Raw genomic sequence first — 23,393 nt, 5'->3', positions numbered from 1 at the left:
AACAAAAGGAGAAATTGTCAATAGGTCACTTGTACCTTTTTATTATTTGTGCAAACCACCTTTGCATGGACTTGCTTGAAGTCACACAACTGTAAAGACGTGCTGCCTAGATACTTAGCCTGTCTGAATTTTCAAACAATTACAGCTTGTATGTTTTCTGTTTTGCCTCTTTTTAATAATCATAAGCAAGGCTCTTTTCGAGTCTTTTTTTTTAATCTGGTAAGAGGTTTTACATAACAATTTATTTAACCAAACGCACATTTTCTTCACAATGTGTTTTCCCCTCTATATATTGATGGAAATAACACCCACTTTTGGAGATATGGGGAAATGTTTTATAAATTATAAATACAAAATTTCATATAAATATTTTATCTTCATTTTTATAGTATTCTAATTTTCTCCTAATTTTATGTTTGTTGCTCTTACCAACATTGAACAGTGTACCTATTAAATAGTTAATTTTTCTTCTTTTCCTACTATTTCCACTTTAAATTTTTCTTAAGCTATAAATCTTTGAGAATTCTTATGGGAAACCCTGTTAGATACTTGTCTTTATGTTCTATCTTCTCAAAGACATTCAATCGTCTGAGCTTTTATGCAGCATGTCCCTAAAGACAATCCTTTAGATCCATGCTGTTTAATACATTTTTCTCTAAAACACCATAATCTCTGGTTTTCTTTGTTTATCCAGATTTAAAATCTACAATCTTTGTAGTGCACAGAATCTCAGGTCCATTTTTTATTGTGCTGATTTAAGTAGCTCATGGTTACCAATGCCAACCGTGATTTTTCTTTTCTTGAAGAAAATAATAAGCATCTCTTATAAAAATATTAGAGCTATTTCTATTATGCTTAAGTCCTTTTTGTTCCATTTGCTAATAAGAGACTGCTTCAGCTCTTTTTTTTCTGATATAGTGCCTGTAACTGACAATTTACAACCAACCACGAGGCACAAAATGTTGCATTGCTGCGATTTTCCAAGTATTTTTAAGAATATATGAAATACTCATCTTTCGTTTTGAAGTGGTATACAGTAAGCTTCTATTATCTGCACTAATAGGAACATAATTGAGGGTAATATTAAATACCAGATGAATCCCAGCTTAAGAGTATCTGGAATTCTAAAAAATGCATAATAAGACACAGTCAATCATATATTGCTAATATGTTACTGGATCAAAATTTGAAACTACACACTTTCCTTATCTTGCTCTTAAATTTCTCTCTCTCTTGGGGCACCTGGGTGGCTCAATTGGTTGAGCCTCTGACTTCGGCTCAGGTCACGATCTCACGGTTGATGAGTTCGAGCCCCGTGTCAGGCTCTGTGCTGACAGCTCAGAGCCTGGAGCCTGCTTTGGATTCTGTGTCTCCCTCTCTCTCTGACCCTCCCCTGTTCGTGCTCTGTCTGTCTCTGTCTCAAAAATAAATAAACATTTTAAAAAATTAAAAAAAAAACTCTCTCTCTTAATGCTGGAATTAGACCACCTATCTCTCAGTTCAATAAATTAAAAAAAAAAACTCAAAAGACACAACTTTTTCCACAATTTAGAGATTTCAGTTTTGGAATGAAAGAGATGAATATCTCAGCCAAAGAAATAAAAAGTCAAGTATTAGGTAATTATCCCAATGCATAGCAAAAGAGACTGGTTACACTTTGCTGGTTTCGTTGTATACAAATAATCTTTGTAATCTTCATTATCATTGAGCACCCAGTCTGTATTAGACATCTTGTAATATTCATGGTAACTCTCTAAGTGTACAGTATAATGCTAAGTTTACAATGAGAAAACTAAGGTTCCGAGAGTGTAAGTAAATTGCCCAAGTACACACAGAGAGTACTGATACTCAATAAGCTGCTGAATGAAGGATTTAAACTAACCTGGAGTTAGTCCAAGCCCAAGGATTAGTGCTATGGATTTCCACGATAAGCTATCGTCCCCTCCATCACTGGAAATTTAGTCTTGCACATCTAACTAAGCCGGGCTCGTCTCTTTTCTCTGATGGGGCATTTTCTCGTCTTTTCTCTGATACTGGCAGCACAAAACAACGTGTACTGCTCTGTGCCATTCTCTGAAACACCTCTGAGAGATCCTTTAGGGTTTTCACTTGAATGCAAATGATGTTTAAAGATTTACTCTTTTCAGTCTAAGAATGAGAGCAGGCATTTTATGCTCTCTGAAGAAGTCAGATTTATCACATATGCCAGTGTCCTGGGACCTGCTGTCTTGGCTATCAGGAGGCACACCAATTGGCTCCTGCAATCAGTCATGCATTGTGTATGCTCAGCAACCTTCTTACTGTTAGGTCTGCCCATATTTCCCACAGTCTGAAATTTATTCACGTCAGCCTGTACCCTAGCAGCAGATAGTTTGTCTCTTTGATATGTTATTGGCTTCTAGAAGCCTGACAGTTCTCCCTGTGTAGTTTTAATACATACTGATGAGTTTCCTGAACTATTATGTACTCTCAAAAATCCTTACAGTACCCTAAAGGCATTCCACCTTATTCACTAGTTCCCAATATGGGGTCTCTGAGCCACTAGAGATTCATCAAGGTATCAAAGGAATTTGGAGTGCTTTTTTCAAAATTTAAAAGACTTAAGAGAAATTGTACTTTTAGAAAAGATAAAGCTATAGAGGCTCCACACAGCATTGGATTTCTTTGTACTAAGATTATGTTAACTCACTCTGACAATCTGGCTAATTAATGCTTATTGAAATCTCTAGTTAACAATTGTGAATAGCAGTGACTTTTAAATATTAAAAAGGAATCAATTGTTACTTCATATAAGTAGTTTTTATTGACAAAATCCTAAATCGTAGAGTCTACAAGGAAAAATTAATACAATGGTTCCTTATAGATGACAAGGTTGAGAACTACTGGTTTCATAGTAATGGTAACTATTATATCAGCATGTGATAATAATATAATCATTTACATGATATGTATACTGTAAATCTCTAATGTGTTAAGTATCTTAATGCACTATTTTTGAAAAACTTGTAACATGACAAATGGATAACACCGCCCCCTTTTTTAAATAGGCAAAATAAGTAAAAACAAACAAACAAAATCCCTGACTTATCCACATTTTCAAAGCTAGCACGCTCTTGTTATTTACTGCCTCAAGAGACCTCCGCTCCAAGAAAAGCAACCATATACTTGAGTGTTGACAGTCAAACTGGATGAATTCACTTTAAGAAATTACCCACTTCAAGAATTTACCCAATTAATTTAAATACAATATGTTCTGATAATTTAATATGAGCCATGCAGTTACCATTTTCCATTCTGTGCCATGTAAATATTTAGTATAAATGAAGTCAGTACTTTCTGTCCACGTTCAGACACAGTTTCTGCATTTTTTCATTATAGTGAAGAGATGAGCAATATGAAAAACATATTTTTCCCTGAGTAGCAACGTGGAAACAGAGCCATCGCCCAGGTGATTCAGAAAGCACCTGAGTCTAAAGGTGCTAGAAAGTAACAATCCTTGAAAGATTACCAGAATCTTACCTTTCCCCCAAAACAGAGTATATGATCCAGTACTCTCATGTTTATGTATTTGCTTATTAGTGAGTACTCAGCAAATGAAGCATGCTGCTTCTAACTGCTTTCCCTTTAGTCTATATTTATCTGTACTCCCTGGGGTGTTTGTGTATGTACCTTCTTCCCCCTATATCTCATTCTCCAGTAGCTTGCCAAGGGTTATGGAATTTTATGGATACTGTTTTAATCTCGCTCCCCAAACACATTATGATCTATTAAATAATATCCAGGGACCATGTCAGTTTCCCACTGACATGTGAAAATTTCAGAGGATCTCTTTTTTTACATATAATTATTCTTCTATCAGTTTAGCACTGAAGTCTTATGTTAAGTTTTTCTCAAGTTTGCAATCATCTCCCGAATAACCAACTAATCAGCCTGACAAACAATTCATAATCTGAAAGTAAATTCAAAGGTGCTAATATTTACATAAAAGAATCCCTCTGTCATAGATGGACTTCACATCGAGAGTCTAATAATGGATTTGTCATGCAAATAATTACTTCTTAATTTATGTGTTTCATAATTAGGTTTGCTTTCCCATATTGAATTTTATGAAATCTGGATCCAGTTTGAATAAAATGGGTTAAATCTACCACCAAGGTGATAGGAGAATATTTTACAAACTTCACTGTAAAATAAAGGCCCCTAGGTGATTTTATTAACTTTCAAAGTCCTCCCCCAGGTCAAAGATATCTCGCTGAAAGTCTGGGCTGGTATTGGCTCTGCCTCAACATTCTGCAGCCAAATTTTCAGTGATTTTATCAGCATAATTTAAAAGCATATAGCATAAAAGATGAGATGGGACTTCTGAAAAGGAAAGAGTGAAAACTAATCATTCTATACACCCCCAAAAATGCTTTGTGAATAAAAAATAGTTCTTCAGAACTGGACAAATGTAGGGAATGAATAAGAGCCTTATAATTAAGCATAGCTATTCCCCCCAAAAAACACTGACACAGAAGGGTCGCATGAAGAAGGCAGAGTCTTGCACCCCTCAGTGGGTCTCAGGGAAAAGCTTCTAGCAGTATGGCAGCATCGCGAAGCTTTGGTACAACCAGTGTATCAATTCAGCATGTAGTTGCCAGAAAACTGGTTTTTCCACTTAAAGAAATGATTCTGACAGCGGAGGAGACAATGAGTAGCACCCTCAGAAGCCAGGTAGACAGTATCGACAAGAGTGACAACTATTAACTATGACACATTACTGTAACTTACAGTATGGAGAGATCTATAATGCTTCGGTAAATTTAGCCATAGCTTTTCAACTGAACAATAACATCAGTGATATATATGTGCAATCCAATTCTTTGATCTTTTAGGTAGTTAATATATATCTTAGCAGTAAAGTGCATTGGAAGTAACTAGAAGTCTGTTGACCTCGGACAAGACCTGGTCCTGCCCCCCACTAGGTATGTCACTGTTACCAATGGGCTCCCACTTTCTTATTTTTTAATTTATTAAATTATGGAATAAGATTTAACTAGGTCATCTCTGTGGTCTTTTCATTCTATGATTCTGTCATCTCTATAACAAATATATATCTATATCTATAAATTATATCTATAAATTTTATATCTATAAATTAATATAGATCTATAGATATAAATTTATATCTATAAATTAATCAATGAAATCATCTAATATTTAATACAATTATTTGCAGTTAAGCAAAGTTAAAAAAAGATTTTTCTCTTGATGAATGGATACAGAAGATGTGGTAGATATATACATACATGTGTGTGTATATATATATGCGCATATATATATATACACACACACACATACCCACACACACACACACACACACAATGGAATACTACTCAGCGATGAAATAAATGAAATCTTGCCATTTGAAACAACATGGATGGAACTAGAGTGTATTATGCTAAGTATAATAAGTTACTCAGAGAAAGATAAATTTCATATACCTTCATTCATATGTGAACTTTAAGAAACACAACAGATGAACATAAGGGAAGGAAAGGAAAAGTAAAATAAAAAAGGAAAGGAAAAGTAAAATAAAAAATAAAAACAAAGAGGGAGGCAAACCATAAGAGACTCTTAAATACAGAGAACAAACTAAGGGTTCCTGGAGGGGAAGGGGGTATGGGGAAGGGGGTGATGAGTATTGGGGAGGGCACTTGTTATGATAAGCACCGGGTATCATAGGTAAGAGCTGAATCACTGGATTCTACGCCTGAAGCCAAGACTACACTGTATGTCAAGTAACTTGAATTTAAATCAAAAAAATTTTTAAAAATGTTGAAAAAAAAAGATTTTCTCTTTATAGAGGAAAAGCAGATGCCTTTGGAGGCTTGGAGGGTCTATGGTATCACAGTCCTTAAATGGGATGAATTTGGGAGATCTCTCTGCTCATGTGTAAGGTATCATATCACATCCCTCCTGGTTGGCAATAATGTAATCAGTGATATTTAATCAGCACTTTCAGGTCTCACTAGCCCATTAGTAGAAATCAGAACACAGACACTAATAATCCACATTTATTTATTCTTTGCCCTACTGGTTCATGTGTGAAACTCTTAGACTTACAAATCTTCAACCCAAGAAAACATTTCTCCCTGGCCCCTGGGATTTTTCTATCCAAATTCACATCTTTCTAAGTTTCAGCCTGGTGATTTTTGTTTTATTCCCTTTCACAGTTCTGCTTAACTCCTTCAATTCCTAGTTTTTATACATCTTGGCATGTTCTACCTCACCTCCTGTCCCTAGTCCGCACCACTTTAGGAATGGCACCGAATATGTGCCTTGACGGCCACTCCAGCACGTCAGTGTCCTAATCACTCTCTCTGCTGTTTGCCAGTTGCCTCCATTTATCAGCTCTTTACATTTTGAATGCCAAACCTGAAATGCAGCAGCAAAAGTTGAGCTGTATTCTCACGAGATGAAATAGAGGAAAACTGGTAACTCCAGGAAGTGAAACTTGGATCAAACCATCATTGCTTGAAACAAATGCCCTAGAATTGAGTAGGAATAATGATTTATCTTTATCACTGGCACGTAAAACACGAAAGAAAACCAGCTAAGGAGCGCCTAGGTGACTCAGTCGGTTAAGTGCCTGACTTCAGCTCAGGACATGATCTCACGGTTCGTGAGTTTGAGCCCCATGTCGGACTCTGCACTGACATCGTGGAGCCTGGAGTCCACTTCAAGCTCTGGGTCTCCCTCTCTCTCTGCCCCTCCCCCGCCCCTGCTCATTTGCTCCCTCCCTCTCTCTCTCTCTCTCTCTCTCTCTCTCAAAAATAAACATTAATAAAACGTTAAAAAGAAAATCAGCTAAAAAAACCCTGAGATTGACAGGAATCTTTGAACCGATCATTGAACACCTCCAAGAATATTGTAAAACAGAGGCTCCTAGCTAATTATGAAAATATTTGCAGGCACATTTACAGGGTCACCATTCCCTCCCTTTTGATATAAGAAGACATGCACCTGAGTCAGTCCTAAAAGAGAGCTGTCACAGGGTTAGCTCATTCATCACTTTCATGGCTGCCAGTCATTTTTTGATTAGCTTTTCTCTGTTGGTAAGATTCTACATTTTGAGTTGTGCCTCCTCAAATTAGAATTTAAAATTCAAATCTTGTGTCTTGCTTTTTTCTTGGGGGAGGTGGGGAACCCCCCCCCCCATCAAAATCCTCCACAAAAGACTTTGACTCTGAAATGAATGGTATGCAGAAACAGATTTGATGTAGACATTTAATTTTACTCTATAGATGGCAAAGAGATAGATAACACCTTTGGAGAAAGCTGTAGTCGCGAGGTTGGATCTCTGATGTGTGGCAGAAACAGTTGCAATAAAGGTGAACTCCTGCCATTTGGGTTTTCTACTGGTGCCAGTAGCAATGGTGGCTGCTTTTCTTCAGATGTGGGACATTTTTCCTAGACCTTTAACCACAAATCAATTTCCTCAGCTCCCCTCCCCATCACTAATGAATTTGGGAGCTACTGAATATACTCCAGTAAGAAACGGCTCTGCTTACATTAGCCTGAGAAGTTCCTGCTGTTTGCCACTAAGAATACTAATCAACCAAAATCATTTGCAGTAGCTAAAAAATAATGAAAACTGTTTAAGTGGAGGAAGAAATGAAGTGTCTGAACCATTAACAGCAGTTCTCCTATGTTCATAAAACTACCAGAAAAAGAAATTACAAGACTTCTCTAGATAGCACAGTTTCACACTACTTACTACCACAAATCCACAAGTATTCAAGATGAATTTTAAGCACAGAGTAAAATAAATAGCAAAAAAAAAGCAAATAATTGAGAATTAAAAACATGAATCCTTTAACAAGGAATTAAAGTTTTGTGATGTTGCTGTTAACTCTAACTCATATGTGTGTGTATATGTATGTATATATATATATATACACACATATATATATATATACATATATATATATATATATGAAGTTAAGATTGTCAATACAGCTAAAGAAATGATCTGCAAATCCATGCCTTTGACAACACATTTTTGCATTTTAAAAATTCCTTTTTATGTTCCATTTACTTACCTTAAATCATGCTTTCCAATTAAGCAAACTTTTTAGTATTCTTTACCTTTAATGTCACATAGACAGTTTCACTGACTGTTAATGCAGCCATTCCATTTTAGTATACTACTTGGTTATTACCTCTCTCAAAATATGGTTGACAACAGGAAAAAAATATACATCAGTAAAGATATGAACTTTAAAGAGTGCAGTGGAACTATTAGCTATCCAGAGCTATACATTTTACATTTATTATGCCCTAAGATTATTTTTCGTTAAGCAATAAGACAATAAGGATAAATTGTAGTTAGTTCATGGTCAATAAGCTTTCAAATCTAAGCTGCAACTGTCTCGGATACTTTAAAACTTCTCAGTGAGTGATAGACAAATCTAAGAGTGTGTGAAGGCTGAGGCAGATAGAACTTGCAATATGAAATGCCAGCATTAAAACTGGATAAACAGCCCCAGGAACCTGAGTACAGTTCCCCATGAGTTTGTTGCTGAATACGAGGCTGCATCGGCAAAGAGTAAACTCCATGTTTACAGCCACATGAAGGGTTGATGAGTTGTGAGCTGGACAGTTACCAGAGCCACACAGATCCAAGATATATATGAGTCCAAACAAGCCAGAGTGGAGTCTTCTTTAATACACAGAATACACAATGGAATCAACCAAGAAGCCATGCCTCAGTAATAGGGCTCAACTAGCCCTAGAGTAAAGCTTATTCCAAATCTACCCTACCGGAGATGAAAAACATTCTTGAAAATGATCAAACTGATTCACAAGTAACTTAAGTAACTTCTAAAATAAAAGCCAATGATATCTAATAGAATACATCGCCTTAGTGTGCTAGTGCTGTGATAACAAAGTACTAGAATGTGGGTGACTTAAACAACTAGAATACATTGTCTTACTTTTCTGGAGTCTGGAAGTCCTAGATCAAGGTGTTGTAAGGCTTGGTTCCAACCAAAGGCTCTGAGGGAGGGATCTGTTCCCTGGACTCTTGCCTAAACTTGTAGATGGTCATCTTCATGCTCACATGATATTCTGTATGTGTGCCTGGATCCGAATCTCCTCCTTTAATAAGAACAAGAGTCATACTGAATTAGGGATCTATTCTACTTCAGCAGGACCTCACCTTAACTTACATAATTACACCTGTAATGACCCTATTCCCAAAGAAGTTCACATTCTGAAGTGCTGGAGGTTAAGACCTCAACATATGAATTTGGGGGAGGAAGGCCCAGAATTCAATCCATAACATACCTCCAACCCTAGTAATCAAATAAGTAAAATAAATAATTTCAGCATCAAAACAAACAAACAAACAAACAAACAAACAAAAATTCCCAGATGAAAAAAAGCAGGAAAATCTGATCCATAAGCAGAAGATACATAAGTCAAAGAAACAGATGCAGAAAATGACACATAAAAGAATTGTAGAAAAGCTATTGTAAATGTGCTCCTGGTTTAATATAAAACATCATCTTGAAGAGAAAAGAAATGGAAATTATATGTACCAAATAGAACCTCTACAATTAAAAAAACAAATAGATTAAATGAAAATTTCACTGGATGAGGTTAATAGCAGATTAGACATGACAGAAGATCAAAATATATAAATACAGCAATAGAAACTATCAAAAATGAACCATAGAGAGACAAGCCACACAGTCTAATATATGTATATTGGTGTCGCAGGAGGAAAAGAGAGGTGAAAAGAAAACAGTATTTGAATACGTAATGGCTTAAAAAATTAGAAATATGATAAAAACTATGAATCAGCAGATGTAAAGCTCAATAGATCATAATAAAATCATGCTGAAACATGTCATGAGAAACTTTCTAAAAACTAGTGACAAAAAGTAAAGCTTGAAAGACTGTCCAGCGGACGTGAAGGGGAGTGACATTTGTGCAGAAGACCAAAAATAAGAACAACTACAGACTTTACACCTGCAAACACACAAACCGGAAAGCACTGGGGTGGCATGTTAAAGTACTAAAAGTAGGGGTGGGAACATCTGATAACGTGGAATTTGATATTCAACAAAAACATCTTTCAAAAATGCAGGGAAAATAGAGGTTTCACAGAAAAATAAAAGTTTAAGAGCTGAGAGAATTTGCTGCCAGAAAACCTGGATTAGAGACATTGAAGAAACTTCTTGAGGCAGAGGAAGTACGGCATCAGACAGTAGCTTGGAATTACACGAGGAAATAAAGAGCTCCAGAAATGGTAAAATTAAAAATAAGTATAAAGTACTTTTTCCTTATTTTAATTTCTCTAAAATACAACCAAGGGTCTAAAAGCACAATAACAACTATTAAGGGCATTGTATATACGTAAAAGTAAAATGTATGACAAAAATAAGACAAAGGATGGGGGGCAGAATCACAATATTGTAAGGTCCTTATATTATATGAGAAGTGGTGTTATGTTATTTGTAGGCAGACTATGATAAGTTGGAGATATAAATGCTAGAGACACCACTAAAAGTAGAAACACAGAGGCACAGCTAATAAGCCAACATTGGTGATAAGGCAGAATACAAAAAAAATAAAATAGTTAAAATAAGAGGAAAACAGAAAAATGGAACAAAGAACAGATGGGTAATCATGAAACAAACAGCAAAGCAATACACATAATAGCAACCATATTGACAATAAAATTAAATATAAATATTTAAAACTCCAATACAAAGGCAGAGTAGGTTAGATTGATTTTTTAAAGGTTGTCTGCAACATGTTTTAAATATAAAGACACATATACTAAAAGTAAAATTTTGAGAAAAGCTGTAATGTGCAAACAATAAATATAACAAAGGTGAAGTAACAATATATTAGGCAAAGAATACTTTAGAACTAGGGCTTTTAGGGGCACCTGGGTGGCTCAGTTGGTTGAGCATCCGACGTCAGCTCAGCTCATGATCTCACGGTTTGTGAGTTCGAGCCCCATGTCGGGCTCTGTGCTGACAGCTCAGAGCCTGGAGCCTGCTTCAGATTCTGTGTCTCTCTCTCTCTGTCTGCCCCTCCACTGCTCATGCTGGCTCTTTCTCTCTCTCTCTCTCTCTCTCTCTCTCTCTCTCTCTCAAAAATAAACATAAAATTTTAAAAAAAGAACTAGAGCTTTTAACAGGGTTAACTTGTTAGAAGACATAACAATCTGGGGCGCCTGGGTGGCGCAGTCGGTTAAGCGTCCGACTTCAGCCAGGTCACGATCTCGCGGTCTGTGAGTTCAAGCCCCGCGTCAGGCTCTGGGCTGATGGCTCAGAGCCTGGAGCCTGTTTCCAATTCTGTGTCTCCCTCTCTCTCTGCCCCTCCCCCATTCATGCTCTGTCTCTCTCTGTCCCAAAAATAAATAAACGTTGAAAAAAAAATTAAAAAAAAAAAAAGAAGAAGACATAACAATCTTAATGGTTTAAGTTGTGTTTAACAGTCGAGCTTCAAAGTAATGAAACAAAAACTGATAGAAATGACTAAAAAAATAAACAAATCCACAATTATAATTGAAGACTTCAACACTTCTAAGTAATAGTAGAAAAAGCAGGCAGAAAATCGGTAAGAAAATAGCGACCCAAATAATATCAAACACATTTGTCAACAGACATTTGTGAAATCATGCCCATAATAATAGCAATTATACATTTTTTCAAGTATACATAGAATATTTACCAAAAATTTCTAAAGTTAAAAGTAAAATGAATTATACATTGAACCCCAGAAATTAGAAAGGAACAATAACATGAAATAAGTAGAGGAGAAAAATATATTATATATAATTATTTTATATAAAATAATATAGTAATATATAATTGATATAAAATAAAAAAATTATATAAGATTTAGGAAACAATTGGTTTGATAAAGAGCACCTCTTCAAAATGCCCTCAATTTAAAGGGATTAGCATAATCAAGAGAAAATAAAGTCAAATAAGGAAAGAATAAACAAAAAGAATGAGTTAATAACTTAATGATCCTATATATAGACAACCCTACAGACTCCACTAAAACACTACTAGAACTGATGGATGATTTCAGTAAAGTCACAGGATACAAAATCAATGTACAGAAATCTATTGCACCAATAAGGAAGCAGTAGAAAGAGAATTGAAGAAAACAATCTCATTCATAATTGCAACAAAAATAATAAGATACCTAGGAATAAATTTAATCAAGGAGGTAAAAGACCTCTACTCTGAAAACTATAAAACAGATGAAAGAAATTGAAGATGACACCAAAAAATGGAAAGACATTCCATGCTCAAGGATTGGAAGAACGTTGTCTGTCTATACTACCCAAAACAATCTAAACACTTAATGCAATCCCTACCAAAATGCCAACTGCATTTTTCACAGAACAAGAACAAACAATCCTAAAATTTGTATGGAACCACAAAAGACCCTGAATAGCTAAAGCAATCTTGAAAAAGAAAAGCAAAGCTGGAGGCATCACAATTCTGGACTTCAAGTTATGTTATAAAGTTGTAGTAAACAAAGTAGTATGGTACTGACACAAAAGTAGACACACAGATCAAAATCAATCAGTCTTCAACAAAGCAGGAAAGAATATCCAAAGGGAAAAAGACAGTCTCTTCAACAAATGGTGCGGGAAAAATTGGATAGTTACATGCAAAAGAATAAAACTGACTACTTTTTTTCACCATATACAAAAATAAATTCAAAATGGATTAAAAACCTAAATGTGAGACATGAAACCATAAAAATCCTAGAAGAGAACACAGGCAGTAATTTCTTTTTAGCCATAGCAGCATTTTTCTAGATATGTCTCCTGAGGCAAAGGAAAGAAAAGCAACAATAAACTATTGGGACTACATCAAAATAAAAAGCCCTGCACAGCGAAGGAAACAATCAACAAAAATAAAAGGGAACCTAGAGAATGGGTGAAGATATTTACAAATGACATATCTGATAAAGTGTTAGTATCCAAAATATATAAATAACATATAAAACTCAACACTCAAAAAAACAAAAACCCAATTAAAAAATGGGCAGAAAACATTAAGCGACATCTCTCTACAGATGGTCAACAGAAACATGAGAAGATGCTCATCATCACTTATGATCAAAGAACTAAAAGCACTAAGTATTTACCCAAAGAATACAAAAACACTAATTCAAAGGGATACATGCACCCTTATGTCAACAGCAGCATTATTTAAAATGGCCAAATTAAGGAAGCAGCCCAAGGGTCCATCAATACATGAGTGGATAAAGAAGATGTGGAGATACATATATACACATACATACACACACAATGGAATATCAGTCAGCCATAAAAAAGAATGCAATCTTGCCATTTTCAATGACATAGATGGAGCTAGTGAGCACAATGCTCACAGTCAGAGAAAGACAGTCCGAGAAAGACAAATATTATATGATTTTACTCATATATGAAATTTAAGAAACAAAACAAATGAGTAAAGGGGAAAAAAGAGAGAGACAAACCAAGAAACAGACCCTTAGCTCTAGAGAGCAAACTGATGGTTACCAGAAGGGAGGTGGGTGGGGGAATGGAGGAAACAGATGATGGGGATTAAGGAGAGCACCTGTTGTGATGAGCACTGGGTTATGTATGGAAGTATTGAATTACTCTATTGTATACCTAATACTAATATAGCACTGTGTTAACTAACTGGAATTAAAATAAAAACTTTTAAAAAATAAATTATATGAAAAAAGAATATTTCCTCAATTTTACACACTCCTCTTTGAAAATGTGGATGAATTGGATATATGTAAGAAAGACATAAATAACCAAAATTTACTTTAAAACAACCATAAAAAGGAAGTGTGCTAAATAATGTTATCAAAGAATAGCACCAGACCTACATAATTTCAAAGCTGATAATTTTCAGACTTTCAGATACCATGTATTTCCAGTGTTATTTAAACTACTCAGTAGTAGAGGGGGGAAATATTTTCATGGAAAAATAAGCATGGAAATGTAGACAAGGAAATTCTGGAAATGAAGAAGAAGGAAGAACAAGGCTTGGAAAGCATGAAAATACTTCCATAAAACTATATTTATTTAGTGTTACACTAGCAGGGCAACAGGTAAGGACATCAGCAAAACAAAAGAGAGAACCCAAACTCAAAGATACAGGAAATCCAGTATACAATAAACATGGCATTTCAAAATCAGTGGGAAAAATATATTATTTAAATGCATGATTTGGGTAGGATCCTAGTCATTTAGAAGAAAAACGAAGCTAGATTTGTATGTTTATGCCTTATACAAAGTCAATCCCAAACTCTGGTGGAAAATTTATGGTGAAAAATATCATGAACAAAGTTCAAAAAATGAATGACTTTCTTGGAGAAGGTTTTCCAATTTCTTTCAATTCCAATGCTCTGTACATGAAAAATATCCAGTAAACTGATGGACTGTCATAGGATATGCACAGATAGAGACATTAACACATAATTGTATGGAAAGCTATGGCAATTCATCATAATTTAAATTGTGACCTAGCAATACCAATTCTGAAATTTATCTTCAGAGATAACCTTACCAGTGGCAAAAATATTTAATTACAGCATTTAAATAGGAAAAAGATGAGAAACAATTAAATTTCATAGAGAATTATATCAATATAATATATACACTGGAATACTAAAGCAAATAAACTTCACTGTAGAAAATTTGTGTGTGTGTGTGTATGTGTGTGTGTATGTGTATGTGTGTATACACACCATAGACATACCATATACCTATACATGAACACACACGTCATATCACACCATAATTTTGTATTATTTTTATAATACAAGGAAGTATAAAGTCAAATGATTCAAATTAGTGTTCTCTTATTCTGGACTATAGATTACTAACAAGGGGGAATTCATCCAAATTCTGTTTACTCACAGTAATGCAAAATATACACTTTAGATTTTTAAAGAGGTTGGGTCTCATATCTTGAAAGACAAATTTGTTTGAAGGTCAAATTCCTTCAGCTTTTGTAAGCACATATAATATATTCTGTAAGCATATATTTCGTGACTATTTTATCTACTGAAGATCATTAGCCATGAAATTAAAGTCCATGTATTTTCTCTAGGAAGTTAAGCATGTAGAAAAGCTTCCATATTTCTTATATGTCATTAAATGATTCAAATCCAGCAGATAGCATTTCCCTTTTTAAGAAAAATTAAAGTATGTGGAATACTCATTGCTATATTTAAAAATCTAGAGATGTTTGTTTATCATGTTTTTGACAAGCCACAAAATGAAATTCCTCAGGGCTCTCTCAACAGCAAAAACTGGGAAGATTGAAAATAAAACTGACCACAGAGGTCTATGCTAATCTCCATCCCAGAAGGATCATGTATCGAAATACATGAAGTTCCCAAAAATCTGTGTTTATTTCAGTTCAGCTGCATATATTAAATTAGAATAAAATTGTCCCACTTTGCTGAGAATCAATTGAAAGTGAACTGAAGCCTGAATAATAACTACTCTTTTTTTAAAAAATATTAAGAATTAATTCTATACAATTTGTGTCAATGATAAAAAATAAACTTTAGGGAACCTTCCATTAATGATATAGCAGAGGTGAAATTTTGAGGATCATAAACTCTAATCCTCAAACTTTGGCCAAATCAATATAAGTGGGACACAGATTTGTTTAAATGACACAGGTAACTATTTAAAATCCCTTCTACTAAACTATTTTTTATTTCAACATTGATGGTCCAAGATGACAACTCATAAAAGAAAATGGAAGCCAATATCATCATGCTTAAATGTTCTTTCATAATTACATTTTGCCCACATTTTCTTTTGATAATATCAGAGTAGTTCAAGAATCTTACTTTTTAAAATGTAAATACTAAATATTTTTCTGAGGTTTTTAAAAACCTATGGTGGCCTTCATAAGCACAAAAACAAGAAAAAAATAACTAATGATTCTTAACCACAAAAGCATCTATTTATCTAGTATAATAGCTTTTAGGCCAAAAGTGAACCACAGGAATGAGTATTGCTTTCAGGGGAAATGGTTTCAGGAACTTATTACAGCTCTCTGTCTTCTACTATAATCAGGGAAAGGGCATTTGGTTAATCAAATTTATTTTGGTGTTCAGAAATTATCTAAGTACATAAGACATGTCACATGAGCTCTGACTTTTACAATAAGAGACAATGACATGATTAAATGCAACGCCTCCCTGGGGAAAGTGATTGGGGAATCCGTGATTATAAGCTTCAGAGTAATTTGCATGTAAAATCCCAGGAACTAGTAGCCATGCTTGATACACTTAGGAAACTGGCTTCTTATGTTTAGGGGATTAAGTATCTGGAGGAGCAAGAAGGGATTTCTGTTATCAGTCAGGGTCTTGCCAGAGATAGAAGCTAGTACGATCACTTTAACAGAGAGAATTTAATACTAACATTTCTCAGCTAGGTATCAGAGAACAGAAAACATACCACTCCTGCTGCTACTACTACTAATAACAATTAAAGACACTGAGAAATCACAAAAGTAGTCACTGTAGGATGAAGCTATAACCCAAAGGCGTAAGGGGATGAATGGAGGAGTGGAGCAGAGGAACTAGGACTCATACCTCTGGGGCAGAGATGCTGTCTATTAATTACCTGGTACCTCAGGAGATGGGGTCTGGGTCCCATGGAGCTGGGACCCAGACCTCTAAGGAGCTTCAACCATCTGGTACTGGCCTCTCTCAGGGGGTACACGGAGGCTTGTTCCAGAAGGTAAAACACCCGCAACCTGAAATCAACTACCATTGCTTGGATAAACTTCCACTGCCAACGTAAAGAACCACTGATGTGATACAATGACAGGCAAAGGAAGAAAACAGGAAGTAAGAAGTATCCTTTTGTCAATCAAGTAGTTTCGTGGTCTGTATCGTCAGAGCTTAACTGGAGACCAACCAACGAAAGAAAGAAAGAAAGAAAGGAAGGAAGAAAGAAAGAAAGGAAGAAAGAAAGAAAGAAAGAGAAAGAGAAAGAAAGAAAAAGAAAGAAAGAAAAAAAGAGAAAGAAAGAAAAAGAGAAAGAAAGAAAAAGAAAGAAAGAAAGAAAGAAAGAAAGAAAGAAAGAAAGAAAAAGAAAGAAAAAGAAAGAAAGAAAAAGAAAGAAAGAAAGAAAGAGAGAGAGAGAGAAAGAAAGAAAGAAAGAAAGAAAGAAAGAAAGAAAGAAAGAAAGAAAGAGAAAGAAAGAAAGAAAGAAAGAAAGAAAGAAAGAAAGAAAGAAAGAAAGAAAGAAAGAGGAAGGAAGGAAGGAAGGAAGGAAGGAAGGAAGGAAGGAAGGAAGGAAGGAAGGAAGGAAGAAAGAAAGATGTGGCTTGGGGAAGACCAGCCCCAGAATCATAAAACAAAACAGAGAAGAGCAGATTTGGAGCTGAGAGACAAAAGTACAATACTGGCAGAGCTCACCCATTTGACAATTCAGTACTATACCTGCCCTCGTACAAATTGTTGAATGCCCATTCAACAACAAAAATGTATAATTAGGCTTTTACATTCTCACCCTCTTCCCAAAACAAGGAGGTGGAAAATCCCAATAGCTCTTGGGCATAGAATTACTCTTCAAATTTAATCACAGTCCAATTTTTGTAGAAAATAATAAGGGGGGAGAAGAAGAAATGAAGTCAATTTCCCAGTGGTTTGTGGTTTCCAGTTCCTATTTTCCTTATCAATTTCCAATCTTTGTTAATCATCAGATAATACATATCTGTTCTTGATTTTGTTTTTGTTTTGTTCTATTTTGCAGACTTGCCTTACTACAGAGTCATTTTTAAATGTTCCTTGGATATTTGAAAGAAGTTATACTCTTTATAATGTTCCTTTTTGCACGCATATATATGTATGTTGACATACACACACACACACACACCGATATATACATACATACACATTGTATATGAGAGTATATCTGTATGTTGCATATCTATGTACATTTCATATCTATTTATGGCTAATTCCATAAAATATGAACATATAATCAAGTAGATGTGTATGCATTTCATTGAATATATCGATTTATACCACTTATTCCCTCTACACATTCATTTGTTCCTTGTCTGGGCTGAGAGATACAACTTAAATTATTCTAATACAATTGTCTACTTCTGCTGTAACCATCCTGTAGTAACACACGAATTCAAACTTCTGGTCAGATGTTAAGACTAGTGGTGCTGTATCAATGGGTATAAAAAGGTTCACATCTCACATAATGAGGCACTCTTGGGAGAGCAGGGCAGGATCCCAAGCAGGTCCAAAAATGACTTCAAAGGCAGGAAACCAGCTTGTTTTTTAACGTGGTTAGGGGCTGGGGCTGGGGTGTGGGTTCCTATAGGCATGAGCTGGGGCTTGCCTGCAGTGAGTTTTCCACTAGCACTGAAGGAGAGGGCACCAGGCTTTCTGATCAGTGTGCCTGGATTTGGGACAGAAGGGGAAAGGTAAATGAGGGACTTGAGACCTCTTGGGAGTCACATATCAAAAACAGAGTCAGATTTTATTAAAATTTTTTATTGACTGTCCTATCATTTTGGCAATAATATTTTGATGCTGTGTTATTTGTTGTACGAAGACACAGGACAATTAGATTTTCAGTTTGGGCTGTATTCTTCATTCATTTAGAAGTGCCTCTCTAGTTCACTATTCATTTTGCTGATCCCTCACATCCATTCAAACTTGCCTTGTGTTAATCTGATTTCTGCTTCCTTTTTGTTTCTCTGGATTGCTTTTTTTTTTCTCTCATATTTGAAATCTGGCATTTTGGAACCATATTGATTTAGCGTTTATAAGGATGTTTAATGGAGTGTGAAATCTGTTTGACCGAATCTAATTTTTTTTCTAGTTAAATTTATGTATATAATATCAAAGCATTTTTTACTTTATACTTTGCTTTCTGTTTTAAAGAAAGATTTCTAGGGCCGCCTGGGTGGCTCAGTTGGTTAAGCAGCCGACTTGGGCTTGGGTCATGATCTCACGGTTCGTGGGTTCAAGCCCCACTTCGGGCTCTGCGCTGACAGCTCAGAGCCTGGAGCTTGCTTCGGATTCTGTGCCTCCCTCTCTCTCTCTCTGCCCCTCCCGACTTTCACTTTTTCTCTCTCTCATAATAAATAAATAAACTTAAAATTTAAAAAAAAAAGATAATTAGGGACACCTGGGTGGCTCAGTCGGTTAAGGGTCTGCCTTAGGCTCAGGTCATGATCTCACGGTTGGTGGGTTCAAGCCCCGCTTCCAGCTCTGCGCTGACAGCTCAGAGCCTGGAGCCTACTTCGGATTCTGTGTCTCCCTCCCTCTCTTTCTGTCCCTCCCCCATTCATGCTCTGTCTCTCTCTCAAAAATAAAAAAATAAACATTAGAAAATTTTTTAAATAAATAAAGATGTCTACATGGTGTCGTGTGTTTTGTTTTGTGGGTTTTGTGGGGTTTTTTCCTAATAGTAATTTGAAAGCATATATATGGCCTAGCTTTTCTCATTTACCTTTAGAAATTATGAAAGCAGAAGTGCATTCACTTTCACTTTTTCACCAGGGAAACTTAAAATCCACTGTTTCTTCTATTTAGTAAAGAAAGAATTTAGCATGTTCAAACCTTCTGGCACCTGTCTAACCTCTTACCCATCTGATTTTTGTAACGTTGTATTTTAATATTAAAGTAATTGTATACACACTTAGATTTATCCTCTGACCATCTCAACAGCTGCGTGGCACTGACACTTCAAAACCGATGCACACATCTTTTCATTTTTGTTTTGAGTCAGGTATCAACCGTCTGAATGTGTCATCGAAATCTTTAAATGATAAAGTTATAATGAATGATGTATCCATGGAGAATGCTTACTGTATTGCCTTAAAACTGGATACTAAATCTGTGTCATTGGTCCTGTTTCCTCAGGCCCTCTTTTCTCCTTTTCTCTCGGATGGCTGTTACATTTGTTTGGCAAAATATTGGAGTTAAATGAAACTGTATAAATTACAAAGCCATTCTGATTTTTCACTCTTTTATGAGTGATATGTATTTGCCTAGACCCTCATAGGGTCTTCATCTTGGAAGTTCAATAACTTTACTGCTATGTTCCGTTGTTTATCAGTTTATGCCAATTTTGAAAATTCAGATATTCCTAGACTTACAAAATAATGTTTATTGATACTTTTGCATTTCTCCTATGATATATGTTTTTAGAAATGATACATTAAACCCTCCCAACTTACACATAATTTTTACCTTATAGATTCAATCTGAAACTCAAAAAATTTTCTCTTATAAAATGGGATTTATCTTCAACGTTTTTTTTTTTTATCTTTTTTTTTATTTTTGGGACAGAGAGAGACAGAGCATGAACGGGGGAGGGGCAGAGAGAGAGGGAGACACAGAATCGGAAACAGGCTCCAGGCTCCGAGCCATCAGCCCAGAGCCTGACGCGGGGCTCGAACTCACGGACCGCGAGATCGTGACCTGGCTGAAGTCGGACGCTTAACCGACTGCGCCACCCAGGCGCCCCTATCTTCAAGACCTTCTATTGTTTTATGCCAAATTAGACTTACATAAATAAACATTTACCCTTATCCTCTTGATTAAATTTAAAAACATGATTGTTTAGCATACTATTGTTGTATACAACTGAATTGCCTAAGGAAATTTTTGTTTCATATAGTTTAGACAACTAAGCAATTACTCTGTTCATTGCTCTATTATTTTTTGCATATCAATGCTTCCATTAGGAGCATTTTATTTTTATCTGATCACCACCTGTTATTTATAATTGGTGCTTTCAGCTGATATTTGAAAATCTTCGTTTCGTGTTTATTTTTATGAAAGCTTTATTTTTAAAATATTTTTAAAAATATTTATTCATTTTTGAGAGACAGAGAGAGAATGTGAGTGGGGGAGGGGGAGAGAGCGAGGGAGACACAGAATCTGAAGCCGACTCCAGGCTCTGAGCTGTCCCTACACAGCCCGACACAGGGCTTGAACTCACAAGCCCTGAGAAAATGACCTGAGCCCATGTCAGTCGCTCAACCGACTGAGCCTCCTAGGAGCCCTTGTGACAGCTTTATTAAGTTCTGATTCACATACCTTAACATTCACCCAGTTAAAATGCACAGTTGAGTAAGGTTTATATTCCTAGGGTTGGGCTGTGATGACCAGTATGAAATGTAGCATTACTTCATCATCCCCCAAAGAAACGCCATGCCCATCAGTCCTCACGTCACACCCTCCTTTTTCCACAGTGCATGGTAAACAGTAATCTATTTCATCCTCTGTGGTGTGCCTATCCTGACATTTCCTATAAATGGAATGACACATTATGGCCATTTGTATCTAGCTTCTTTCACTTTGCATAATGGTTTTAAGACTCAATCTTTCATGCTAGGGCATCTATATGAGCATTGCATTTCTTTTTATGAAAAATATTCCATTTTACTTAACTATTATTTAGTTGGTGGACATTTGGGTTGTTAGCACTTTTTGACTGCTATTAATTACACTGCTATGAGCATCTGAGTTCAATTTTTTTAGACACACCCTTTCAATTCTCTTGGACATATGGTGAAGAGTGCAATTACAGAGTCATACAGTAAGTCTTTGTTGAATTTTTGAGGAAGTAACAAACTGATTCCCAAAGTGATTCCACCATTTTATGGTTGTTCTAATGTATGATGATGGTTCAATTTCTCTACATTCTCACCAATACCTGTTAATGTCTATCTTTTTTAATTTTAGCTATCCTAGTGTATGTAAAAATTATTTCATTGTAGTTTTTACTAAGTTTTACATTTTAATTCCAGTATAGTTAAAATACAGTGTTATATCAGTTTCAGTTGGACAACAGTGATTCGTACATCACCTGGTGCTCATCACAAGTGCACTCTTCAATCTCCATCACCTATTTCACCCACCCCCACCATCTCCTTCTGGTAACCATGAGTGTGTTCTCTGTAGTTGAGTCTGTTTCTTGGTTTGTCTCTCTCTCTCTCTCTCTTTTTACTTTGTTCATTTCTTTTGTTTCTTAAGTTCCACATATGGGTGAAATCACATGGTATTTGTCTTTCTCTAACTTATTTCACTTAGCATTATACTCTCTAGCTCCATCCATGTCATTGCAAATGGTAAAATTTCATTCTTTTTTATGGGTGAATAATATCATATATATATATATATATATATATATATATACACACACACACATATTATATAATATTTATATATGTGTCAATATATATGTAGTTATATATAAAATATATCTTTATATATATATATGATATATGATATACATCATATATATACAATATATATCATTTATATACACACATACATACCAATCCCTTGAATTGGTGGTTTTGCTCCATATTGTTTTCCACAGTGGCTGCACCAGTTTGCTTCCCACCAAAAGTGCACGAGGTTTCCTTATCTTCCACATTCTCACCAACACTTGTTGTTTCTTTGTGGTTTTGATTTTAGCCATTCTAACAGTTGTGAAGTGATATCTCATTGTAATTTTGATTTGTGTTTCCCTGATGATGAATAATGTTGAGCATCTTTTCATGTATCTGTTGGCCATCTGTAGGTCTTCTTTGAAGAAGTGTCTGTTCATGTCTTCTGCCCATTTTTAAAAAAATTTTTTTAACATTTTTATTTATTTTTGAGACAGAGAGAGACAGAGCATGAATGGGGGAGGGACAGAGAGAGAAGGAGACACAGAATCGGAAGCAGGCTCCAGGCTCTGAGCCATCAGCCCAGAGCCCGACGCGGGGCTCGAACTCACGGACCGTGAGATCGTGACCTGAGCTGAAGTCGGACGCTCAACTGACTGAGCCACCCAGGCACCCCTCTGCCCATTTTTAATTGGGCTATTTGTTTTTTGGGTGTTAAGTTCTATCAGCTCTTTCTATATTTTGGATACTAACACTTTATTGAATGTGTCATTTGCAAATACCTTCTTCCATCCAGTAGGTTGCCTTTTAGTTTTGTTGATTGTTTCCTCTGATGGGCAGAAGACTTTTTATTTTGATGTAGTCCCAATAGTTTATTTTTGCTTTTGTTTCCCTTACCTCAGGAGACACACATCTAGAAAAATGTTGCTATTGCCAAAGCCAAAGAAATTACTGCCTGTGTTGTCTTCTAGGATTTTTATGATTTCAGGCCTCACATTTAGGTCTTTAATAAGTTTTGAATTTATTTTTATGTATGATGAAAGTGTTCAGTTTCATTTTTTTGCATGTTGCTGTCCAGTTTTCCCAACACCCTTTGTTGAAGAGATTGTCTTTTTCCCATTGGATATTCTTTCCTGTTTTGTAAAAAACTAATTGACCACACAATTATGGGTTTACTTATGGGAT

At 35.5% G+C, this 23,393-nt stretch overlaps 1 long non-coding RNA gene across 1 annotated transcript in view; it reads right to left on the bottom strand.

Annotated features, from left to right (window-relative positions):
• LOC109499521 overlaps positions 1–23,393 on the bottom strand; it is a 581,435-nt gene that overhangs the window by 423,572 nt on the left and 134,470 nt on the right. The window contains exon 3 of the long non-coding RNA XR_002742161.2: positions 8,979–9,141. This is a non-coding gene — a long non-coding RNA (uncharacterized LOC109499521). The remainder of the gene's footprint in view (positions 1–8,978; positions 9,142–23,393) is intronic.

This window comes from Felis catus, chromosome B2, assembly GCF_018350175.1.
Source record: "Felis catus isolate Fca126 chromosome B2, F.catus_Fca126_mat1.0, whole genome shotgun sequence".
NCBI lineage: Eukaryota > Metazoa > Chordata > Mammalia > Carnivora > Felidae > Felis > Felis catus.
The sequence above is the reverse complement of the archived record's forward strand: the minus strand, read 5'-3'. Positions and strand labels throughout refer to the sequence as shown.